At 46.4% G+C, this 18,586-nt stretch overlaps 1 protein-coding gene across 2 annotated transcripts in view; it reads right to left on the bottom strand.

Moving 5' to 3' along the window:
- Positions 1 to 14,268, bottom strand: part of NLRC3 (NLR family CARD domain containing 3) — a 73,614-nt gene extending 59,346 nt beyond the window's left edge. For both annotated transcript variants that reach the window (XM_073362807.2, XM_073362805.2), the window contains exon 1: positions 13,481 to 14,268. The gene's annotated coding sequence lies outside the window, so the exon portion shown is untranslated. The remainder of the gene's footprint in view (positions 1 to 13,480) is intronic.
- Positions 14,269 to 18,586: the final 4,318 nt, after the last annotated feature.

The following is an 18,586-nucleotide window of genomic DNA, read 5'->3' as shown; positions in this document are numbered from 1 at the left end:
AGGTAGTGTCTACACTGAGACACTACATGCCGCTGTAACATTTCACGTGTAGACAAGCCCTTAGATCCTCAATCCTAAGAGCTCAATTCTGCCACCCTTACTCAGGTGGAATCCTTCTGAGCCAAGGAGCCCCAGTGAAATCAATATTCATGCTCAGTAAGGATGGCAGAATTGACTCCAAAGAGACGTTTGTAAAGGAATACACAATAACAATTCAGATGAAGATAACCATGGAATACAAAGGTCACCAATGAGGGATTTAATGTACACTATAACCAGGACTTGTCCTCTTGTGTCCATGCCTTGTCATGGCAGGACAGCTTGCGTGCTCTAACAATCCTCAGAGTCTGTGTAGGTGGGGCTTTTTGCTCTTGGTAGATTGCCGGATTGGTCTGTGGGGGAGGGGCCAGACAAAACAGACATCCTGGTCCTCCAGGTTTGGGGTCAGGCACAGGGCTAACAACCCTGTCCCGTAAAAAACAAAATATGTTATGGAAACAGCGACAGAGAAATCGACCATCACTGTGTGTGATGGCCTTCAGGAGTCAATGACCTATATGACTGCCAGTGGTGAAAGCTGAAAGGAAGCCACTGGCATTAAGACTGAAGTGCTCAACACCAAGACAAAAACCAAACTTCGTTTTTGGAACGTACGGACAATGTACAAAACAGGGAAGCTAGCTCAGGTCACAGAGTGGACAAACAGCATTATATTGATAATCTGGCAACACAAGCAGAGGATGCAGCTGCTCGTGGTGAGCAAGAAACCGTCTACAAAATGATGCGACTTATCAGTGGTAAACGGCAGACACCAACACGCACTCTCATCAGGAACAAACAAGGCCACCTACTAACAACCAAAAAAGAACAAGAAATGCACTGGACAGAACATTTCAAAGAATTGCTGAACAGGGAGCCACCTAAAGAGGAAGCAAACATCCAGGAGGCAGAAGATGATCTTGATATCAACACAGACACCCCAACTAAGGAAGAGATCATTCAAGTCATCAAATCCTTAAAAAATGGGAAAGCTCCTGGCAAGGATAACTTGAATGCAGAATTGTTCAAGCAGCATCTATCCTGGCCCCTCTATTTACATCAGTCTGGGAAGGGAAAAGATGATTGGACCAGTGGGGTTATAGTGAAGATACCAAAGAAAGGAACTCTCAGTGATTGTAATAACAGACGTGGTATCACACTTTTATCTGTGCCAAACAAAGTATTGTGTAAGATCATAGTCCAGCATATATCAGAGGTAGTTGATAGCATTCTCAGAAAAGAGCAAGCTGACTTTCAGAAAGGGCCTGGATGCACAGACCATATCTTCATTCTACAAAACATAATAGAATAGTGCTTAGAATGGCAATGGCAACCCTACATAAATTTCATAGACTTTGAGAAGGCTTTTGATAGCATTCACAGGGCCAGCCTATGGCGCATTCTGCAGGTACATGGAATTCCTTTCCGTATAATCAACGTCATCAAAAGCTTCAATTTCAACTTTACATGCAGTGTTGATCACAGTGAGCTCAGTTTTTAAGTCAAAATAGGAGTACGTCAGGGATGTGTCATGTCTGCAATCCTCTTCAACACTGCCATTGACTGGGTAATGCGATATACAACAGAAGACATGCCAAGAGGCATTAAATGGACACCCTTCTCATCCCTTGAAGACCTGGACTTCACAGATGTCGCTCTCCTATCACATACCCAACACCATATACAAGAAAAAACAACTCGACTCAACGCATTCAGCCAGCAAATTCGACTGAAATCAACCACAGTAAGACAGACATCATGACCTTTAATATTGCCTCACCATCACCAGTATGGATAGAGGATTATTTTCTCACCAATGTAGAAACATTCACATACTTGGGCAGCACCATCAGCCAGGACAGTGGAACAAGCCAGGACATCTGGAACAAAATCAATAAAGCCAGGAACACCTTCAGGAGCTTAAATACAGTCTGGAAATCATCAAAATACAACACCAAAACCAAACTCAAGATTTATCAGAACTGGGTACTTTCAACACTACTTTATAGTGCAGAATGCTGGGGAATGAGAAAGTATGACATGTCCAAACTGTCTTCATTCCATACAACCTGCCTCAGAAAAATCCTCCGTATCTTTTGGCCCAGAACAATCTCAAACCAAGATCTATTGACACAGTGCAGCCAAGAGGATCTGAGCACCATCATTGCCAGGAGGCGTTGGAGATGGATCGGTCATGTGCTTCGGATGGAAACTGATTCCATCACCAGAGTAGCAATAAGATGGACACCTGAAGGCAAGCGAAAACAAGGCCGCCCGAAATCATGGCGAAGAGTTGTGGAAGCCAAGCTGAAAAACCTGGGGGATAGTTGGGAAACTCTTGAAAGACTTGCCAGAAACAGACAGGAGTGGAGGAGCTTCGTCCCTGCCCTAAATGCCAGAGGCATAATAGGAACATGATGATAACCAGGATATTTCCATTTCCAATGTTTTCTCACTGTCAATCAGCATCCAAGTGCCTGGGCTGCTCTCAGAGCACCAGTGCGAGGAGCTGAGTTTTGTGCCTCCTGGTTGAACAATGCACCATATATTTGCACCAGGAACTCTCTCTTTCAAAACACAAGATAACACAATTTACCTTCTTTGCATGCCCTCTGTTCACAAGATGGGAACGCTACACTACCTTACAGTATAGGAAGCCATTCCCTGCGCCATTCCGATGGAAGCATTTGGATTGGAACAAAGCTCTGGTGGGTGTCAATAAGGCCTGGAGTTTTCTAGATAAGCCACAGTAACTGTGTTTTCCACATGTGACATAAAACTGAAGACTTGACCACTTGTAAGTGTTACATTCTCCTAGCTCTTTCTTCCAGTATGGACATTGGAGTTAATGTCCTGGCCAAAGACCAGTTCAGGTAAATACATTTTGTTCCTTTAAGTCAGGAGCACAGGAACTTCTAAATCCGATCAGACCAGTAGGCTATATAGCCCAGTACCTTATCTCTGACATGGGCCAGTCGGAGAAGAACAGGTAGGAAACCCCATGATGGAATATAGGGGAAGCTTCTTCCTAACCTCCATCAGTTAGTTGTTAGCTTTTGACCTGGAGAATGAAGGATTATTTACAGTATGCTCCCAATTATCCAAATAGCAGGGGGGGATGTGGATTTTATTCAGATAATTAGGAGCTCAGATAATCAAGAGGGCAGGAGCTGTTCAGCAGTGGGCTCCTCCTCCTGGGATCTCTGCTCCATTATCCGAACCTCCGCATTGTCCAAATCCCTTCCTTGTCCCCCAGCATGAGACTTGCCCTGTGCTTCATGTAGCTCATGCTGGGGGACAAGGAAGGGATTTGGACAATGCGGCGGCTTGGAGAATAGGGTTTGGGGATGAATAAGAGTATTCTGTATATACGTTAAAAATATTTACCCTGATGTAATTCAGTGTTTTCCATAGTTTTTATATTATAGTGAATATTAGATTATATGAGCATACAATACAATGCCCACATAAAAGCCTAATTCTTGCCCTCTAAATCCTATTAATAGGAGTCAGACGGACACCGTTCTTCAATTCCTGCCCTACACTGTTGTACTGTAAAATGGTTAGTACCTTCTGCTCCAGGGGGCAGCATTTCCATAGTGAAAAGGGGATTCCAACTGAAGTTTGTAGAGCACTGTGGGATCTTTAACTGGAAGGCATGGATAAATGTCAGCCATTAATAACATTTGTCCAGTCATGGATGTCAAAACGCAGCTCATCTCTAGCTATCCCATCTCTGGGGTAGGGGCGAGTTGATTTCTGTTGTAGGACCTTATCAGAGTGAGAGCTAAGAGCTGGCATTTTAGCTCCTCTAAGCTCCAGCCTAGCAATCTGTTTTAGGGGACTCAGGGCCAGACTATGGCTGGACCCCTGGGGCTCAGCCAGGGTGCAGCAGGCAGATGGAAGAAGTCTACTTGGTTGGGGCCCGCGCGGCAGGGACAATCGCAATTGCAGCTGTGTGCTCTCTGGTCATAAAAGGGAGCAGAGCAGAAAGGGTGTCCCAGAGCTCCAGAAGGCATTGTCTGTCTCCAACAGCTGCCACCTGGGTGATAGCATTTCACAAAGCCTTCAGCACAGGGCCTGAGTTTAATGCCACACTCTAGACTTACTCTGACTCTATAGACAGGACATCAAAGGGTTTCATAGTGATCATCTCTCAATGATTCCCCAGCGCCATATCCAAGTGCTGACATCAGCAGGGACCTAGGAACAAAATTGTCTTGTGTTTGTTGCTCTCACCACTACAGTCTGAGCCAAATTCTCCACTCAGCTACACCCTTGCAACTCCGCTCACTTCCCCCTGGGATCTGAAGCCAACCTGAGTTCTTTTGCTTCACAAATTAGTTAGCAATTTGAGGCGTAAGCCAGACTAGAGTCTAGCTTCTCGTCTCAGAGCCGCGTTGGCTCTCCAAAGCGAACTGGAGTGAAAGGGTCTGTCTACACCACAAAAAAATGCATTCTTAACTCAGGTTAGCTAACTCGGGTTAAAACAGCAGTGAAGACACAGCAATTCAGCTTTCAACTTGGGTTTGTAGCTCATTCAAGCCTATAGGGAAGCCAAGCTGCTATGTCTTCACTGCTATTTTAACCTGTGTTATTAACTTGAGTTAGCTAACACATCTTTTTTTGCAGTGTAGACATACTCCAAAGCAGTACACACTTATTTTTGCCGCTAAAGTCAGTAGATCTGACTCTGAATATGCAGAGGGTCTGCTTCTGACCTCACATTGCTGTGAAGTGCTGCATGCTGGAGCACAGAGGATTGAAATCTTCATTGTAGATACATTATTGGGCAAAATTTGCCCTTTTTCCTGCTTACAAATCATTTGAGAATGAGTAGTCACTGAATTGCTTATGAAAACAAATTTCCTTCTCATTAGGTGTTCACAGACTGGTTTGCTTAGACTGTCCTGAATTCACGGTTCGGGCTGCCACCTTTTGGCAAAAAAATAGGGACACATTCACTGTAACATGAACATTTTATGCTAATTATTTAACGAGTCTGCTTGTATATTTGCAAATAATCAGCATAGAACCCTAAACTTTAGCTTTAAAATTATTGTATGGGTTTAGTGCTGGTGAAAAGTGTTGCACTGGTGACTAAAGCCCTCTGTTTATCTACAAGCCAGCCACACGGCCAGCCAACACATATTGCCCTGCCAGCATGCCTCAGTCCTGATCGGGGGCAGGGCTTTCTCTAGGGTTGACAGAAGTAGTTCAGTCTCTATGGCCCATGCAGTAGTTGACCTCTGATGAGTCTGCCAATTAGTCATGGGTGGTGCATGAACCCCCCCTGTTCAGGGAGGCTAGCCTCCTGCCCCGCCCCTTCCGTCTGAGGCCCTGCTCCCACTCCGTCCCCCCACTCTCACCCACTGGGGCCAGAGGAGCCGTTAGCCTCCCATCACAGCCCAGGGTGGGGAGCATTAGCGGGGGTTTGGGGAGGCTTAGCCTCCCGCAGCCTCCTTCACGCACCATCCATGCAATTAGTACAAAGTCTCATAGCCAGATTGTAATGTGGGAGCTTGAATGGAGAGCCATGAAACCCATCTCAGAGAGAGGACACCAAACATCCATCAGATGGGAACAACTCGCAATTGGATTAGAGTCCAACTGGTGGCCTGCACATGAAGGGCTCTGCAGCCCATTAGCAACACTCAGGGCCTGGATGTCTCAGGGTAAGTGCTAACTTACAGGGGGTTCAACAGCTATATATTACATATAAAAAATCTGCCTATGTTTAAAAAAAATAAAGTTGCAAAGTCTAACAACATTTAGGCAAGGGCAGAATTAAGTTAGCCCATGCAACCGTAATTCTTCTCCCTTGTGTGTCAGTGCATTAGGATTCAGAGTAACAGCCGTGTTAGTCTGTATTCCCAAAAAGAAAAGGAGGACTTGTGGCACCTTAGAGACTAACCAATTTATTTGAGCATAAGCTTTCGTGAGCTACAGCTCACTTCATTGGAAACAGCCTTTCATTGCATGAGCCATACTGGCTTTTTCCACAATTTTTCAGCCAAGTTTGAACCCAAGCCCTGGAGATTCACAGCACAGACCTCAACCACTTGAGCAAAAGGAGTAAACCCACAACGAAAGAAGGCCGTTATCGTATACCTGCCCCTAGACAGCGGCACACAACTTGTCAGTGGGTCTCACAGCTATTTGTAAGAGAGTGGGAAAGCGCTTGGTATCAGGAGCCATAAGCGCTCTCCCTGACTCTGGAAAGGAGCACGTGCTAGCAATTAGAGCAACAGTAATAGAGAGAAACCCCAGGCACATAGATCGGGCACCTCAAGGCTATGTGTCTAATTGGATGAGATTTAGGCCCGTCATAGCAGAGACCAGGCCTCTAGTCCCACCTCTGCTAGAAATGACCATGTGCAACCTTACAGTTGACTTACATGTAAAACACAGGAGTGGTTTTTGCCTGCCTCCTAAAGCAGCAGGGTTGTGGATTACATGAAAACCTGTCAGTAGAAGAGGTGAGACCAGGATTATTGGTGTCCTAGCTTCCAGCCCAAGGCACCTTCTCCTAGATCAAAGGAAGTGTGGGGCACATGCATGCACGCATGAATTTTGACAGTCCCATTTTGCAGGTCTGAGGAACATGAGACAGCCCTTTGGATGTAGGGACTGTCCTGTGAAAACAGGGAAGAGTTGCAACCCTATACCAGGTGTATGATTGGTCACTGAAGTCACGTGGTATTGTTTCTGTGCCATAATTGGATGTTGAAAACTTTTTAAGCAGGAACATAATGAATGGCAATGAATGAACAGGTCAGGAATAGTCTTGTTCACATGAAGCTATGGCTGTTTGCACAAAAAGCTGCCAAACCCCAAACACTCCTGAAAACAAAAGACTATTTGCATGAATGTTCTTGAATACTCAATGTAATTGAGGGGCAGGAACGTTTTTGCACCAAGCAGCCATTCCAGACTTGGTGCTGCCAGACATTCATTTGTGCAGGGTTGGACCAGCAATAATAATGAATAATTTCGTTCCTTGTGATTATGCCACAACTTTAAGGCACAAAGACATGGCATAACAATCCCCATGAAATATATTCACTCACTTTACTAGCTTATTGCAACTACACAGTGGTGGAAACCTACCCCATCATGCTGTCAGAGGAGTTGAACCTGCAGCAGCACTGACAGCCTCAGAGAATGAGTGAAATCTCATTCCCAGTCCCACACATCTAGTGGCCTTTTCTAGCATTATTAATGTTTTATACTGACCATGCACTTCAATGGCATCTTGCATCCAGAATTGTCAAATCACTGTACATACATTCGTTTATTACCCTGTGAGGTGGGCCAATGGGGAAACTGAGGCCCAGAGAGCTGACGTGACTTGTTCAATGTCAGACAGAGTGGCAGAGTCAGGAATTGAACACAACCATCTTGACTCCTAGTTCCCTTCTTCTCTAGCTATTAGACCACATTTAGCCTTCCTTCCTAAATCCAAATGGGAAAGCCAATCTAAGTTGCAGAAGCACATCACAGCATCCTAAATTATGTTAATATATTTAACTTTCATGTAAAATATAACCAAGAAAAATTGATCTTTCCAAATCTTTTCACACTTATTTATTCCTAGTTTAACAATTGTCGGGAATTCTCTTCCTTGACATTACTGTGGGAGTAAATGAAGTCAGAAAAGCCCCATATGCTACCAGTGGATAGAAAGGATGCTTAGCCTGCATAGACCTGCTGGGTTTTCTGTTGTCAGATTTATGCCAGGGATAGGAACTAGTGATCCCACAGTAAAACCAGCTCGCTGTCAGCGACCAGAATCACATGCAAAAGTCTATTCTAACAAGCCACCTGGGACTTTGGTTGTCACCATGCTACACCATGGCCCCTTGGGATTTCAAGGTAACAGCAGGGTTATAAGTCTGATCCATGTGCTCCAAAATGCACAAGCTTCTACCACTGGAGATAAAGAAGAATCTCCTCCATTGGCAATCCAGAGCCTCGCACACCCAGCTGAGCTGCTCTAATTCCATTCAGCGGAGCGAGGGAGTGGTACATATTGACAATAGCACTGTGTTACTACTGGGCTACCAGCTACTGCCAGTCGGGCCCGCCGACGGGGCGGAGCAAAGGGGGCAATTGCCCAGGGGGCCAGGCCACAGGAGAGATTCAAGTGCCGCTCAGCTGATTAGCAGAGTGCGTACAGCCGGCAGCATGTGTTCAGGTGCCCCTGTGCAGCCACACCCGGGACCCTCCTGCTGGCTGTGCAGAGTGGGGGAACAGAGGGGTGCTGATGTCAGGGTGTCCAGTGCCGGGCTTACAATGGCTCCAGTGGCTCCATGGAGCCTGGCCCATGCTGAGAGGGGGCCCCAGCCTGCTCCGCTTGCACTGTGCCCCGAGACCCCGCTGGCTCCCTCAGCCCACCACTTGCTCCTCTTGGCCTGCCCACCAGCTGGCCGAGGACTCCTCTCTGCCCCCTGGCCCCACCCACTGGCTCCTCTGCCCCCTGGCCGGACCCCAGGCACCTCCAGCTCTGGGCAGTCTCTGCTTCCCACCACCTGTGGGGTCCCACCTGTGTCCCTGGAGCTGAGCCGCCTGGGACTGGTGCAGAAGCCTGGCCAGCCTCAGCCAGGTCGGGGGGAGACAGTGCAGAGGGCTTGGCTGGGCCCCTCTAGGCAAGTGCATCTTGAGGGACCCCGGCCGGGGCAGGTCCTAGCCTGGCTGATCGTGCCACTCCCGAGGGCTCAGCCCGGCAGACACAGTCACCTCCCAGCAAGGCCGGTGAGTGCGGCCAGGAGGCAGGGCTTGGGGGATTGGGTCTGTGGGGAGTCTGGGGGGGGTGCTGGGCTGTGAAGGGGTAGGGAGGATCTGTGTGTGGGGGGGCACTAGGGAGTGGGGGTTCTGTCGGGGGTGCTGGGCAGTTGTGGGCAGGAGTGGTGTTGTGCGTGGTGCTGTGTATTTGTGGGTGAGTCCGGGGGGGCCTCTGGCCACAGGGAGTCAGGGGGGTGTTGGGCGGGGGGGGCTGCGTGGTACAACATGGGCCCGCCCCTGAGGGGAAGGGGCACACTGGCAGCACAGGGCCAGGCAGGCCTCTATGTGTCTGGCAACTGCCAGTTTGTAAATCGTGCCCTCACATTGGGCGGAGCAGGGCCGCCCCAGCCATGCCATGCCCCATTGCCTCTGGCTGGCCCCTCGCTCCGGGGACTGACCTTCCCATGCCATGCCCCATTGCCTCCATGGGGGTCCACAAGTATGTTGGGCGCCGGCCCACAAAAGGTTAGTCTTTCCCTGAGGGTGTCCCCCTCCCCCGGTACCCCATCTCTGCGGAGCCGGGGAGAAGGGACACAGCCTGGCTCAGGAGACTCAGAGGTGCTGAGCTCTGAACAGTGAGTGTGCGACTGAGTGCCTTTCTTAAAGAGCTGGTGCACTGTTTGTGAGATTTCCTCAGCAGCCAGCTCACACACTCTGTCTCTGTCACACTCACACACACAGTCTCCTCCCACCCTGCCCATGTACCCCATCTGTGCAAAGCCGTGGAGGGGAGACAACAGGGCTCAGGAGCAGAGCAGGAGAGCTTTCAGGGAGTGTCTTAAAGAGACCGTGCAGGCATCTCTCAGAAACTTCCCCAGCAGCCAGCATGCACGCTGTCTCTGTGTCACACACACACACACATACACTGTCCTGCCTCTGTTCTCACACACACACAGTCTCTTTCACACTCACCTCCCAACACATACGTGTATTATTATTGTTGTTACTTCTTGGTACTTCCTGCAATGCACATATATTCTCTGTAATTTTATTCTTGCAAAATGTGTTATTTTAGTGTTTTGACTGGTCTATGCATTTTATAATTTTTATTTCCCTTAAACTTAAATTTAATTATTTGAGTGGTGAGTTCTAAAATGCGTAACCTGTCCTGGCTGGAGTAATTATCCCTATGGTAACTTTTTAAAAATATATATATTATATCTAGATGTTTTGTTTCTACTGGTGGTGCACATCCACACATACCTCGGTGCACATAACAAAATTTATTGCTCACATGGATGGAAAAAATTAGAGGGAACATGCCAGCAGCGCAGCCAGCAGCACCAGCCAAATGTCAGGTGGACTGCATCGTAGGGGGCCCAGTGACTGCTCTGCCCTGGGGCCCAGAATTGCTGTCGGCGGGTCTGGTGCCAGTGTGTCCCTTGGAGCCCTTACAAGGGTCCTCAGTTTCTGGGACAATCCACCCTTAAGACATCCTGCCCTCCCGCCAGGAGCAAGGCCATACTGCAGTATGGGAGTTTTGCTGCCCCACACTGCAGATCCAGTCCTAGATCAGCCCGAGCGACAGTTTCCCAGAAGCAGGGAGAGGAGTGCTGATCGTAGGCACTGAAACAGACCTGGTGGGAGCAGAATGGGCAACGTCCCCAAAAGGAAGGGACCCTGTGACTGGGTGCTGAGTGAGAAGCGCTTACTCAGCCCCTGCCACTCCAGCCCCCATCAAGGGAAATGAATTGGGGCTGGCTGGATAGACCTGTGTCTGCCTGGTAACCGGCAGCACCAGCCAGGGCTATAAAGGCTGGGAGGAAGCCAGAGAGAAAGGAGGAAGGGAGGAAAAGAAAGGCCAGGCACAGGGGGAGGTGGGAGCCGGGAGCCTTCTGGTCTGTTGCTGGCCAGGCCTGCACTTGGGAAAGTTGGCTGCAAAAACCTGTACATAGGTGAAAAGTGGCAGCAGGAAAACAACTGTAAATAAAGAACACTGGTGTTGCATCAAGCTGAGGCATTCCTGACTGCTTGGAGAGGGCAACGGGGCCAAAACCAGAGGGACCCAGTGTGAGCCTTGCTACAGACCCAATTCAGCAGGGAGAGAAACCAAGCTTGAAAGGAGAAGGCTGTAGGGATGGGGAAGAAGAGAGAGGCAGGAGTAGGGGAGCCGGGAAGGACCACAGTGTTGTGGGTGAATCTCAGAGGGGAAAGGCACAGAACCACTCCGTATGGGGAGAAGCCAGTCCCTCAGAGGCGGAACAGTCCCCTTTCAGCAAACATTACCACACATTTGTTTCCATTAATGAACAGGGGAGCCTATTGTTTCCTATGGCCCCTTTTGTACACCCTCCATCTCTGAATACTCTACAAAGCAGTACGTAGAGCTGGCTGAACAATGGAAATACAGCTATACACCTGTATGGGAGGAGCTCTGCTGCTATTTGTACATTCATATTATCCTCATTCATGAGGATTCAGACACTAGCGGGGCACTGGGGAAAATGTTCGTGATTCCAAGTTTCACAAAACTTTACAGGGATGATTATTCATCCAGAACATGTGCTTCAAAGTGCATTGATTGCTACTCCCATTTCAGTCATCCAGTCAGTGAGCAGAAACCTCACCATCTGATTGAGGTGACCAGTTGTGAGTAATAAATACCGGAAGAGAACAGTTCACGAACAACCCGTAGGCTGAAAATTGTTCATCCAAACAACAAACCTACTCAGCGAAATCAGGATCTAGTTTATGGATCATTCCAGACAGAAAAAAAGGCAAACCTCACAGAGAAAAGTACCAGCTGCTGCATTTACAGCACAGGTAATCTTCAGAGATCAAATTATATATTTACTGAGTTAGCTGCTGCTGCCCCAAGGACAAAGCTCTGCAAAATGCATTTAATTTAGTGGCAAATCTACTTTCCGTCTTGTGCAGTCTGCATTTCTCTCCAGCAGGTTAGTTGGAGGTAAACCCTGCTGAATGTTCTGCATGCATACTAGAGTCATCATTGTCTGTTAGCCACATCACAGTTGTCTGCCACCCTGGAAATGATTTGGGGCTTATTAGTACTGAACTGTCATGGCACCCAGCCAGGCTGCTCATGGTAATGGCCTGTCGGCAGCTCCTTTTCAGGCATTTAAATTAGCAAGAACCTGTTTGAAGCCACAGCAGTTGAAGCTCAGCAGGCCAATTCAACTTCTCAAGAAGGAAATTTGTCAGGCAGCTTCTTAGGAGATATACACTTGTCCTTGTGCTGGGAGCTCAGTTGGTTCCCACAAGGGAAGCAGGTTTAGAACTGGTTAGTTCTTGCTCAGGACACTGGAATACCAAGGTGTTGCAACAAGGAGGGTTGGCGTTTCAGTAGGTGTCACTAACGAACCAATGCCCTCTCACCCCCATCGTACACGGAAGCGGTGGTCACTTGTAATTATTAAAGATCCTACGACGCTCTCAGTAAGAGTGGGATAGACCCGGATGTCCTAGATAAATTCCAGCACGAGTAACTTTATACCTCAATTCCCCGTGTAGTTTTAACGGGGTTCAGCACTGACTTCACATCCTCAACTGCTGTGCTGCATTGTTGGGACCTGTTAAATACTTGCCATGTTCCTCTCTAGTGTTCTCTGCAGTTCTTGACATGAGTCCTATGGGTTGTAAAGTGTTTTGGGATCCTTCAGGATGAAGGCCCCTATCAAAGCACATGACAGGATTATTTCTGTTTTAAAGATTTCATTATCTCTGGGGCTGCAGGAAAGAATTTTGGACTTTTTTGTTTGTTTGTTTGTTTAAAGGAACTCCACCTGCAGCCAATAAGGCGTGAATATGTCAAACCACAGAAGGGTTCCAAACTCTGCTGCTCTCTTTTTGGTGGTGAGAGCGCCTCATTCAGGGGCAGTCATCTTGTGACTTGGCTTGAGTTTTGTACCATAGATGGTACACACGCTCTGCAGCACATACTGGTGTAGAGCTTGGTTTCCTTCCTTTTTATTTGGGTTTCACCTAACTGATAAGACAGTCAGGATGAAATGTTTAAAAGGTCTTTATCATATGGGACCTGTATGGCTAAATCTTAGAAACTTAGTGGTGATTTTGAAAATGTAGGGGCAGGAAGCTCACATAAAGCCATGCAAGCAAAGACATTCAGACTTCAGGTTGCCTCTCCATCTTTAACACACCCCTATGCTCTCTACACAGACATGATGCAGCACAAAAAGGGCTGAGTGACACTTGGGGCTGTTCAGAGCCTGTCCAGAAGAGTCAGTGCTCTCTCAGACTTTTCCCTCTCTGTTCAGTTACTGACTGTATTACCGACACTGAAATCTACGAAGTTAAACAAAATTCAAAGGTCAGTGGGGCTGTAACATTCCAAGGCAGCTCCATCCATTCTAGTCCAGCCAGAGCAACTCTTTTATGCCTGTACAGATCTCAAACCTGAGCCGTTCTTGCACACCAGATGGACTTCCTTATGCTAACTCATGTCAGCTTGTCTCTCCTCGACCGTTATGTTCATCCCATGCCCGGGCAGATTAGCTCAGGGCAAAACAATTATCCCATGCCAGGTTTTCCATGACAGTCCATACTGACCACCAGGGTAACAATGCCTGGAGCCCGCGGCACTTCTCCTATCCCTAGCATAGTGCCAAAGCTTTCCCCTCTTTCTGTTAGCCCCATCCACAAGAAGAAAAATTATCCTAGGGATGCCTTCAAAACTTACCTCAGTTTGCTGCAGCCTCCCTCAAGTCCAACAGCCACCTCAATACCCAAGCTTGTCCATCAGCTCTGAGGTTCTTTTTAAGCCAAGCCCAAGGATTTTGAGACCATTTGCTCTAGGCAGCTGGAACTCCTTTGCCGAGACGTCCAAGTTCACAAAGGAAAATGCAAGAGGCTTGAGGGAGCTTCCTCCCACCTGAGGGGCCTCAAGAGAATTTTTCAGAGGACTCAGAAGACTATACAGAAAGCAGGAATCTTCTTAGGCTGAAGTGATGCAGAAGCAAAGTTCACCCTCCACCATGCACTATAACTAGTCTCCCTTCCTCACCTCGCTCTTGCAGTTCCAGCTGAGTAGCTTTCTTTCAGTTTTGCTCCTCACCTCTTCCTGTGCTGTGGGTCTTACTTGGTCTTCCTTCCTGTCAATTTCAAAAGCTGCCAGACTGCAGTATATGCAAATGCATGCCAGCGTCTACTGAGAAAACTTGTGGCCCAGAATCAGTATATAGCCACACGAGTCCTTTTCCAACTCAGAGACAGCCGCCCCCTGCATCCTTCTCCATGAGCAAAGTGGTGGTGATGCTCTGCTGCATGTGATGCTCTGCTGCATGTCCTCTCATCACAGCATATTCTCCCTCACAAATGTCCATATTCAATCTGAACAGTTTTCAAACCAGAGCAAATGTTCCTTCACTGAGCAACAGCACTTGGCAGCTCACGCTCGAATCTGAAAGTCAAACTGTGTTCTTTCTGCTGCATACGTCGTCACCAACAAGGTCTCAGAACTTAGCTTAAAATGGAGTGGAAATCTCAGGAAACCAAATGGAATCCAGTCCACTCTTCTGCGAGTATGTTGGCTCTGTGGTAGCTACAGAAGTAAACCCATACAGTATTTTTTATCAGAAAATTAAACAATTATGTCTTTAAGACACAGAGACCAGAAAGGATCGGAAACAAAGTGTGATTTTCTCACAGTCACTTTCCTGGCTATGATGAGTGTTACTCCAGCATTATCCATTTGCCATTGAACCAGTTTCAGAGATGCTCATCAACATATACTGTCCTCACAAATCTAGGATTCAGAGACTGTACCATCAGTGGTTCTGATCTTCCTGGTCACAGCACCGTGGTGGTCGCTCGAAGTTGGCTGGAGGAGTAGGTTGCAAGCTGTTATCTTTTCTCTCTGCTCTTTCAGATAAATGGTTTTGATCAGCCTTTTGTAGTCAGGTCCAGTTTATTTTCTTTGCTTTAGAAAGAAGTTTAACTTGCAGATCTCAGGATAACTGTGCAGGGCTGGCACTTTGGACAATCTTTTTATATGAAAATGGAGCAAATTTGATCAAGAGTTAAGGAGAAATAATAACCAAGGAGTTCCACACCATTTTTCCTGAGCAACTTTAAACACTATCATTAAAGGTCACAAATGCTCCATTTGAATGAATTCAGATGCAGAGATATGGCCGCAGTGTCCGTACATTTTGTTTAAACAGTGCAATGTTCTGTGAGATGGTTACCTGCAGTGAAATGATGCAGTTTGCTACTACACCTGTTTTCTTTCCAATTGCTCAGTCTCATTCCACTGTAACAAAATTAATGAAACAAACACACTGCAAGTTTCTCTAGCAGGAGGGCTCAGAAGGAAGCAGTGTAAACAAGCGAATAAGGTGAAAGCAAATGAAAATAGCACATCCTGTTCGACGTCTGCTTCTTGGGATGAGTTTGAATTTAGCCGTTGCCGTAATGAAGCAGTATCCACTGTATAACTCTCAGTTTCTGTTACAAAATCTGACAATAACCCAACAGGCCCTATATTCTGGGGAGATAAAGTTACTTTTTTAACAAAGAACAAGTCTGTCATTATTTTCTATACAGTGTCTAATTACATCATGTATGTGGTTTTGTTTTAGACTGGCATCAAGGATCTTGCACCATTTTGAGTATAAATAATCCTGGATTTTAAGGCCGTTAGAACTCTTCCTTGTGCTCTGCAGATCCAAGCTACCCGCTAATCAAAATTACCAGCATCTTGCCCTGCCCAGTCCGCTGCAGATAGAGCCCTCCTCATAAATAATGGGTGAATTTATTACCTTTCAGGAGACAGCCTGCAATGAAGCAACAGCCCCTGCAAAGGTTGCACTCGAGCCCCAGTCATGTCAGTTTGGTGTGGAGCAGAATCACGCAAAGGACAGGGGCTTTGGTACCCAGGGATTCCTTATTTTCAGTTCTGATTGAAACTTGGGCCAAGTTCACTTCCAGACATTGGATTTTGTTACAAACTTTTTTGCCAACATCTGTTAAAAAGATCTCACTTTATTTTAGGCAACCTCAGTAGGATCACAGTTTAGATTTAGAGGAGAACCCAAATGCTGAGAGGTTGATCTGGTGCTCACCCACATCTGAGCCTGAAAAGTGGCCTGGAAATCTCCTGAGAACAAGCTTAGTTCTGGTACTCCCTGCTTTCAAATGGGCTAGAAACACTGAGACTACAGTGTGGACAGGTGCCACCACACAGCATTCCCTCATGGCCTCCAGTGCCCAGCAGGCACCCTGCCCTCCATTCCTTTTCAGTTCTTTACAATTTACACTCATGTAAATACCTTGTAATGCCGGCTACAAAAGTGCCATGAGAACGCCTGTTCTCACTTTCAGGTGACGTGAATAAGAAGCTGGTAGCAGTATCTCCAGTAAATGTAAACACACTTGTTTGTCTTAGCAAGTGGCTGAAAAAGAAGTAGGCCTGGGTGGACTTGTAGGCTCTAAAGTTTTACACTGGGGATTTTTGAGTGCAGTTGTGTAACAACAAAAATCTACATTTGTAAATTGCACTTTCATGATCAAGAGATTGCATTATGGTACTTGTATAAGGTGAATTGAAAAATACTATTTCTTTTGTTTATCATTTTTACAGAGCAAATATTTGTAATCAAAAATAATAATATAAAGTGAGCACTGTATACTTTGTATTCTGTGATGTAATTTAAATCAATATATTTGAAAACGTATAAAAACATCCAAAAATAGTTAATAAATTTCAATTGGTATTCTATTGTTTAACAGTGAGATTAAAACTGTGATTAATCTCGATAAATTTTTCTGAGTTAATCGCGTAAATTAACTGCAAATAATCAACAGCCCTAATTTCTGCTTGACTTCTAAGATATGTCTCATTCCATAGCATCCAGCAGCAGCGAGATGATGTTAAAGTAGATCCTACTCCAGCTAGTCAGCTGGGTTTCATTCTTTTAACCATGCCAGAAAACTACTCATATTTCTTCCTGAGCTTCCTCCACTGTATCAAATAAAGGAATGTAAAAACCCAGATTCTTTTCTCAAACTTTCCTTCTGAAATATGAGCCTTTCCTTCCATGAAGGAACTGCTGCTACTGAGCAGTACAATTGGTACCGGTAGGGCCAAACACTTCTAAGGCCTTGTCCTTCATTTCTACTTTAGCTCTTTGCTTTTCCAACTCTGTAAATCCAGCCCTGGACATAGAGTTTTCTTGCTCTCCAATAGCTCTGAAATTAGATTGTGCCTTAAAGACCTTGAGGGCTGGACAAAGTACGCTAGACCCCATGGGAGCTCAGAGAGGAACTGACCTCAGTCATTTTAGAAAGTATTTAATTAACCTATTCTGAGTGTTACTATTACTTATTACTTGTAAAGTGCTAACATCTAGATAGGTGTTTAATAGGTATGAAGACGCGGTCCCTACCCTGGAGTCCTTACAATCTAAATCTGGCTGGTTTGAGTGATACAGCTCTTCAGCTGTATTGTAAAATGCTGTTAGAGCTGGATAATAGTTTAATATGTATTATTTGTATTTCACATGCATGTGATCAGATATATCAAACAAGGGTCTATGTCTTTTCCCCTCCACATGGGCAGTAGACGACTCCTGAGAAGGATGCAGAGTCAAAGGGCAAGTCTACACTACAAAATCAAGTCGACCTAAGTTACGTCAACTCACAGACGCCAGTCATTAAATTGCTTTTGCATGTCCGCACTGTGCTCAGCAGGAGCGCTTGTGCCGATTGAACTGTCAGTGTGGGGCACTGTGGGATGGTGTCTGAAAGGCAGCAACTGTTGATGTAAGTAACGCAGCGTCTACACTGACAGTGTGTTGACGTAACTACATCAACCTCAGCGCTATACCTCTCGCAGAGGTGAAGTTAAGTCAGTGTGGTGGGCGAGTTACGTCAGTGGAAGCGTAGACGCTTACAGAGTTAGGTAAGTTGACGGAAGGCAGGCCACATCTAACTCTGTAGTGTGGACCAGGCAAAGAGAGACAACAATCATCACCAAAAGGATGCCCAGAGACTAAATGCAAAGTTATGCTGATGCTGTTCTCCAGGCCAGCCCCTCCACTAGCACCACCTGGGTTTCCCTTCCCCTTGCTCTCCAGATCAGCTCAGTTTAATTCTCAGAGGCTCGCTGGGGTGAGCTGCATTGTTGCTGCTTGCTCAGAGCAGCTTGCACAGCCTGGCCTATCAGATCTGGGGGCTCGTTACACACAATGCATCCATCTGCAGATGTTTATCAAAAACTCAGTGACAAAAGGCCAGTGTGGTTTGTGTTCTTTTTCTGAGCAGGTCCAAGGGACTCGGAAGAGACTTTTATCCCCAAACTAAAAGTTTCTCCACTGGGCACTCCCAAACCTGCTAATGATTTTTTGCCCTTCACTGATGCCTTTCATCAGAGGATCTCAAAGAGCTCTGCAAACAGGACCTAATGAAGCCTCGCGCCACTCCTGTGATGTAAATAAGACTTATGGTGCCATTTTATTGATGAGCAATTGAGGCACAGAGAGATTAAGCGATTTGCCTAAGTTTACACATCAAGTTTTGTGTGGTGGAGCGAAGAATAAAAACTTAGGGTTCTGACTATCAATCCCCGCTCTGACCACTAGGGTGTGGTATACGCAATACACCTGACTAGGAAAATCTAGCTCTGTGATGTTGCTACATGGCTGATTTCTAAGGGGTTAAACTCTGCTCTTTCTCAGCGAGTCTCATGGCCCTTAAAAGTTTCTAACACTGCCCTGTTACCATGATGCTAAGATCCAAAGAAAATGGCGTTTGCGTCATTTTTCAATATCCTTCTTAGGCTGCAACT

The sequence above is a fragment of the Lepidochelys kempii genome, chromosome 10 (genome assembly GCF_965140285.1).
Source record: "Lepidochelys kempii isolate rLepKem1 chromosome 10, rLepKem1.hap1, whole genome shotgun sequence".
In the NCBI taxonomy this organism is placed as follows: domain Eukaryota; kingdom Metazoa; phylum Chordata; order Testudines; family Cheloniidae; genus Lepidochelys; species Lepidochelys kempii.
Note: the sequence above shows the minus strand (reverse complement) of the source record. Positions and strands in the feature narration are given on the sequence as shown.